Consider the following 7,585-nt stretch of genomic DNA (forward strand, 5'->3'; position numbering starts at 1 on the left):
TGTCTCTCGATTATTTTCGCGGCGCTGTATCCGCGCGCGCTCCGTTGATTTTGATAGGCATTAAAATAATATGGGCGATAGCACACTTGAAACGCGCCAGAGATCGCACCAGCGAGCTTTGCGATACATCGATTAATCTGTCGTTTAAACCTGTGGAAAAGTATCGATAAAGAGGGTGTTCGCAACGACCACCTTGATAATCGATTCTTTATCGTTGTTTCAAATGGGGAAATATCGATGGTCGATCATTCAGGCCTCGTCACTGGCGTTCCCTTCTGTTATCTCGCCATAAAATGGGCGAGAATATCAGTTTTAAGGGCCGAATATTACGGTGCTTTTCCTCCCTTCGGTGCGTATCCTTCTTACGCCTTTCCGAAGCGAAATTTGATGGCTCATTGCTGAATTTAGCACTACTGCTTCGGAAATAGTATGCAGTTATTATTTTTTATTCGTTATGAACGCGAAGAGAATATATCGACGTGAAGACGGAAAAATTTGAGGCCTGGTTTGAGTAGTTTCAAAGTTCCTGTTATTTTTAAATTTTTGCTCGTGAAAAATATCTCACAATTATTCATACGAACCGAATGATTTGGGGGACCTTTTTTGGTTCCAAGAATGAGGTTTCAGTCGAGTGAATGCCTGGTTGCATACGACTTGCATCTCGTGATCACAAAAATGCACGATTCACGTCCCTGAGCTACACTTAAGTACAGAATTTTATCAGTTCTGAAAACCTTCTTTTTTTCAGTTATACGAACCGAAAAACTTTGTCTAACATGCAAATTGATCCATATTGACCTAATTTTTTCGGTTCGATGACCTTAGACTTCGGTTATTTGAATTGAGCCTTCGGTTTATCGAGCCGGAGTTCAGCTCTGTATGTTGAAATGATCGGTTCGTTTAACTGAGGACACAGTTTTTTTATACTACAACAACCGCCCGCCAATCTATCCATCAGTGGCGTGGCGTGCTTTGCGATATATCGATTGTTATGCCATTTAAACCTATGGTAAAGAATCGATTATTAAGGTGTTCGCTGCGAACACCCTATTTATCGATCTTTTTCCATAGGTTTAAATGGCAGATCATTCGATATATCGCAAAGCACGCCACGCCACTGCTATCCATTGGCGGATCCAACAAGTTGGCAAAATTGGTTTCTCTCCATTTAAACCTATAGAAATGTATCGATTCTCGAAGGGGCCAGGTGCTTCGACAAGATTGATTATTTAACATAGATCAAATGGAGGGAAAGTAACGTTGACAACTTGCTGGATTCGATGATCTATTCAGTTTGCATAATTGATATTCTTTTCTCCGTGTAAGAACCAGGAAAACTTGATTCTTCCTTTGAGTCGTTGCGAATTCCTTCATATTTTACGTTTTGAAAAATGGACCAATCGTTCTTTTTGCAGAACATTGAGTATGATTTAATGCCTAATAATGTCATGTAAATTCGACATACATTCGTCATAAATTTGTCATAAATCCGACGAATCCGAAGAATTTATCCTGAAATATCTTACGGAAGAAATAGGTCTCAGTTATACAAACCGATAAATTCAGTTGGAACTTCTCGATTTAGAAGACTGATGGCTCAGTTGACCGAATTGGCCTTTTCCCCATCTCGACATAGGTTTGTTTAACTTATTGTGAGCCTTCGGACTCTCGCGTGAGCCGACCCGTACATTCAGAGACCGTAGTTTGGTTTGGTGAACCGAAGGCTGAGGAGAACGAACCAAAAAGTATTGATTCGCTGAACTTAGGTCAAAAGGTATTAAGTTTTATGAAAACCAAAGGCTTTCGTTTTGTAAAACCAAGCCTTTTGGTTCACCACACCGAAGTTCGGTATGTGAATGAAGAGATCGACCCCTCAGCTCAGTCTGTGAACCGAAAATTTCCTGATGAACTTATGATTCATAAGCCGGAGTTTTTTTGCTGTGTGATAAGTTGTCATTTTGAAACTTCATGATCCGTGTGTAAATACATGTTTTTTTTTTTCATGTTTTCAACGTTGATATACGTAGAATTTGATGGGAGGGGGGTGTAATGGAGACTGTATTGACTTGAGGTCAGTAGATCATACAAAACCATATGGACATTAGTATTCTAGCGTTTTATTAATCTATATATTTAATATCCTAAGGCCTTTTTTGGCCTCCAACAGTTTGTGCTAATTCGATCTCAGAAACTACTGGACCGATTTTCCTCCGATTTGTTTTAAATGAAAGCTCTTACGCGTAGACGTGCCAACATCCCTTGGTTTTTCGATTTGCGCGACCGACGTTGCAAAATTTACCTCGATTTGATAACGACATATTTGCATTTTTGACGCTGGACAGTTTGTGCTAATTCGATCTCGGAAACTACTGGACCGATTTTCCTCGGATTTGTTTTAAATGAAAGCTCTTACGCTGTAGACGTGCCAACATCCTTTGGTTTTTCGATTTCCGCGACCGACGTTGCAAAATGTACCTTGATTTGATAAACGACATATTTGCATTTTTGACGCTGGACAGTTTGTGCTAATTCGATCTCGGAAACTACTGGACCGATTTTCCTCGGATTTGTTTTAAATGAAAGCTCATAGGGTCTAGATGTGCCAAGACCCCTTCGTTTTTCGATTTGCGCGACCGAAGTTGCAAAATTTACCTCGATTTGATAAACATATTTGCGTTTTTGACGCTGGACGAGTCATATGGTTGGGGGACCTCCACCCTCTGATTTTCCGTTTCCCTCTCCACGTAAATCCATCCCTACCTGCTTACAACACGTGTCACCTGCTTACCCTAGCATGGGTCCTACGGCAGTTTCACTCATGTCGGGGGGTCGGTTCATGTCTTCTTCAAGAGAATTGGTGATTTATCTTCACCCTTTCGCACCGTTACATTTTCAAAAAGTGTTCTGATTTTCTTTTCCAGGAGTGTTATTTATTTTTCAAGGTTGTTTCTTTTTTCTAAAAGTAGGTAATTTTTAGTTTCCTATTCTTTGTTTTTGAATTTATCATTTTGCCTCCAAGAAGTCCTCTAAGCACTGGTAGTAGCAAAATTTGGCTCGCGAAGCGAGCCAACAGTTACTCGCAGAGCGAGTAAATGGGGGTCCAGGGGGCTTGCCCCGGCTAGCGGCGCAAGCGAGCGTAGCGAGCTGAAGCAGCTAGTGTTTTATTATTATTAACTGTTTTTCTGAGTATGTCAGGTGATCGAACTCTGTGTTAATATGGTTCAATCAACAAAACCCACCTTCAATTCACTCACATCCGTCTCTTTCGACGCGATCATAAACATTTTTGTGGAATGATGTTGTTTTGATGCGCTACGAGATATTTTTAGATCATAGTTTTTTCTGCAGTGAATGCAAATATTAATGACGTATTTACATTACTTGATGTGTGATCAAAACTTCATCGGTTGGGACGAGGCGTCCAGAGATTCATAATACGGCGCTCTTTTAACTATAAAATACTATGATATTGATGTATAGTGAAGTCATAAAATTGAGAAACCGTTTAAATACTTGAGGAGAGCGTGAGATGCGAAACATATTTTTAAGCGCAAAATGTGTTCATCTTATTATTTTCTTGTCTTTTGGCCGCTTTCTAAATAAACTCTGCAGTTTAGAATCAAAGTTCATTATCGTTCCCGTTCCGTGGAATACTGTTCAAAAGAAGAATGAAAGTATGGAACAATCTAAGTTTTCTCTTTCATTTTTTCATCGAAGCTCAAGTCTTTATCCGAGAGCGAGAAAAAACCTTAGACCAAGAGGAGAAACAGTTCAATTCAGACTCGTCAATTGATTCAGATGGAAACCATCATTGACAGCGACAAATTGATGGGATTGTATGCTCAGGTCAGGAGTTTGTTTTCCAAACTTCAAGACTTCTGAACTCCTCTCAAAGCGAGTTAGGGTATACATACTAAGAAAAGAATAAGAACTCGCTGCAATCGTTTTACCTTCCACGATTCATATTCCGTGACAACTTATGGTTTGCAATAGTTAATATCAGTTACAATGATATTGAAACTGTGAGCGTGGTTGTTTTTACGTGTGTCGTATCCAGTCTTAACAATATTGTGTTGCTTGACAGTTACGATTGCAGGATATGGTGTCCTTGTTTAAAAAATGTGAATGTTCTAGGAATATTGATTTTTCCTCGATTTTAAAATATAAAATCGTTTTTTCCGTGAACAACGAGAAAATAAGCTTCAAAATTCCAGATTCCGCCATGGCTGCTACAGCTTTAAAGTTTCTTAGAAGTTTTCCGCCTGAACCGAAGGATATACCATAGAGGTTGTCATTGCCAGCTGGTAAACCGCAAATGAATTACATTTTGCAAAAATCTCGCTTAAGTGATGCAACTTATTTTATTATGCTCAAAAACGAAAGAATTATTGTTTCACATTCTTAGCAAACAAATTGTTTAATTTAATGAGGAAATTATCCTGTACATTTGATATACCCAAAGTTAATTTATTGCAGGGCGAATAGGTGTTATAGTCCACGCAACATTGAAAATACTTCACGTGTGCAAAATTCAGCTCAAATGAACTGCACTTCACAAAATAGAATCATTATTTCTGGCTTAATTTAGAAGCTTTTAACATCAAGCATTTCCTTCTCAGTACAGACAGTAGTTCCATGAATGAGCCAGCATTAATCAGTGGTTCCTAACTGTAAAATGCACGGCAATAACTATATCTATGAATCAGTCTGACTTTATTAGAAGTTTTCTAATTCCCCCTCATATTTTTATTTTTTTCCCCACAAAGCCGCGTAATCATTCTACCTTGAAATTTTTGGAAATATTTTCTTTACTAAGGCATCCCACGGAGAAGTTTAAGGCGTTATTTTGTGTAGCGTTACCGTCAAAACAAATAACACAGGAAGAAACAGGGCAACGCAAAATGCATAAAGGCTAATCATGGTGAAGTGAGCCTTCACAAAGGTACCCCAGCCCTCACGCGCAACAAGTGGCACAGAATTCCGCCCCGCATGCAAGTCACAAAAAACTCACCATCAACATCCGAATGTCCTCAACGCCGCCCAGCAACACGACCACAAACTTCGATTTAAAAAACCATAAAATAAAACAACAGACCACAACCGGAACCGGTTCTCGCGCACACACCGGAACCGGAAACGCTGTATATCCCACACCCCGTGAACCAACAATGCACACCCGGAAATATCAATTCAAAACCGGAAATGCACCAATCCAAACGCGGAAATGTAACAATCCACAACCGGAAAGGACACACCGACGAGGGTTTCACGGCTAAATCTCGACGAAAAAACCGGGATTCGAACCGGGTCGGGTCGGATACTTCGCGTACGAGTCGGACTCACAGGATGCCACGCGCTCAGCACGGAACCTGCCCGGAAAACGTCGCGGATCGTACTGAGGTTCGGTGGCGCTTTTCCCGCGGATCCGAGCTTCCGCGGCGCTTCCCCCCTCCACCCCCTCCCCCCCGGAAAAATGATTCTCGGGTCGCGAGGGTCAACCCTTCCCAGAACGACCCGGCGGGTCCGATTGCTGAGGTTTAAGTGCCCGGGTACGCCTCATTAAGCGTCTTATTCGGCACGAACTGCAATGGTTTCTCGTTGTAAAGCAGGAATTATCCTGGAGATAATTACAGTTCTGCCATGCTAAGGAAGAACTTATGAGCCTCCAGACGTTGCCAAATTTTTTTCGATAAAAACGGATTCCCTGGTAAACTTTTGACGTTTTTATTCCAATTTTTGAAAGAATTTTGTTTGTATTTTGATCTGAAGTTTCTGAAAATTTCAAAGAAAAATATTCAAAACTTTCCTCAAAAATAAACATTTTTTCAAAGAAAATGTGGCAACTCTCGAATGTTCATAAGGCGTTTTTCCTTGGCACGGCAGAATATGACCAATTCGAACGAATTAAGTCCATTTGCATTCAGCCGTCTTACGGAAAAGTGCAGTAAGTGCATACTGTTTTCTCCCTTGAATCTGTATGGATCACCATGTTACAGTTTTCTCTAATAATCAAAGTTTGGCAGAGTATTGACAGAAATTCTCAAATCATTAAGAACAAGACGCTTCTACTTTCCTCAGAGCGTAAAGCAGCAGCGTGGTACAGGAGTGGGCGAGAAAAATTAAAGCGCCTTCAACTTTTGAGTATGCAACATGGACATCCATGGAGTACGAATAGTTGTATCATTGTATCAAGGCGCTACGATCAGATCAACGCCGCGCCTAGTTGTGTTGCTTCCATTTTGCGTGGAGCAAATAGACCAATATGGAGTCTCAACGATAACTTGGAACCCAAACTAAGAACCAGCGTTTTTCTATTCCCATTCATTATTCATAAAAAAGTAACATTCGTTCAAACTCTTTAAAGTACCCTGCTAAGGGTGGGGCACCCGATAACTTTTGAACTTGTCAATGATTTTTTAATGTAACGCAAACGCATATTTTGCAGCTGCTTGTTGTTCTTGCTTCGGGTTTCTCTTTATGATCCTCGTAATTTACTGAAAAAAAAAGAATCTTAAATTTGCCGCCAAGAAGTATTTTTTCTTAAATCAAGAATTTTTCTGCTTAATATAAACTACTTTTTTGGTTAAACGAAGCCTTATTTTCTTTGCATCAAGAAAAATTCAGCTTAAATCAAGATGAATACAATTCTTGGCGGCAAATTCAAGAAGCTTCATGCTTGAGCCAAGCTCCTTTTTTTTTCAGTGTTGAGCTATCTTACAGTGGTTCTCAGTGACAGACACCAACACTAAGTCTGAAGCGAAAAATTTTAAATGAATGAAGGAATATTTTTTATAATAAAAAATGTGCTGTATTAGTATACAATTTATTCGTAGCGCTAGCTTAAAGTTAAATATGTACATTTTATCAATATTTTACAAAAATAATGTAAAAAATCCGTATTTACAAATGAAGAAAAAAATATCAATGCATCCAGCCTAATTTTTTGGGTGCTCAATATACGTTGACTCAAAAGTTTCCAGATTCTTGCAAGAATCAGGAATTAAAAATTGCATTCTTTCACCGTCCAATATCTTAAGATTATAAATTATCACTGCTCTGAGTGTCCTTAACTTTATATCACAGCAGGTTAAAAAAGCTAAACAATTTTGAAAATATTTACAAATAACGTCAATACTGGTTCTGCAGGTGAATGAAGCGATAAAATCCGCACCGTGACTCATAATTTAGAATCGTCATTGTCTTTCGCATCCATTGTAAAAATTCTAATGGCCTTATACGTTAGATCAAAATCAAACACGGTTTCTTCCGTTTTGAAACGAGTAGTGCCTAATTCAACCGACATAAACATTTATTTGATCGCTTATCAGTTTCATCTACATTACAGTTGTAGGCACATATATGAGTACTCTGAGACGAAGTCTTGAGGCAGAGAAAAGGAAAATAAATCGATTACCTCAAAGTTCATGGGAACATCACAATTCTATTCACTTGAGTCTCACGAAAGTTTGCGAAATTGCCAAAAGCGGCGAGTTCACAGTAATCTCTTCGCGATGTGACTCGAATTTTCTCAACTCACGGTTCGCTCAGCTAATACACAATTCCTTCCTCTTTGCTAACTCAACAA

General features: G+C 39.4%; 1 protein-coding gene across 3 annotated transcripts in view; it reads right to left on the reverse strand.

Moving 5' to 3' along the window:
* Window positions 1-5,412, reverse strand: part of LOC109030914 (diuretic hormone receptor) — a 413,955-nt gene extending 408,543 nt beyond the window's left edge. For all 3 annotated transcript variants that reach the window (XM_072300810.1, XM_019042141.2, XM_072300812.1), the window contains exon 1: window positions 5,012-5,412. The gene's annotated coding sequence lies outside the window, so the exon portion shown is untranslated. The remainder of the gene's footprint in view (window positions 1-5,011) is intronic.
* Between the last annotated feature and the right edge of the window lie 2,173 nt (window positions 5,413-7,585).

The sequence above is a fragment of the Bemisia tabaci genome, chromosome 5 (genome assembly GCF_918797505.1).
Source record: "Bemisia tabaci chromosome 5, PGI_BMITA_v3".
Taxonomy (NCBI): domain Eukaryota; kingdom Metazoa; phylum Arthropoda; class Insecta; order Hemiptera; family Aleyrodidae; genus Bemisia; species Bemisia tabaci.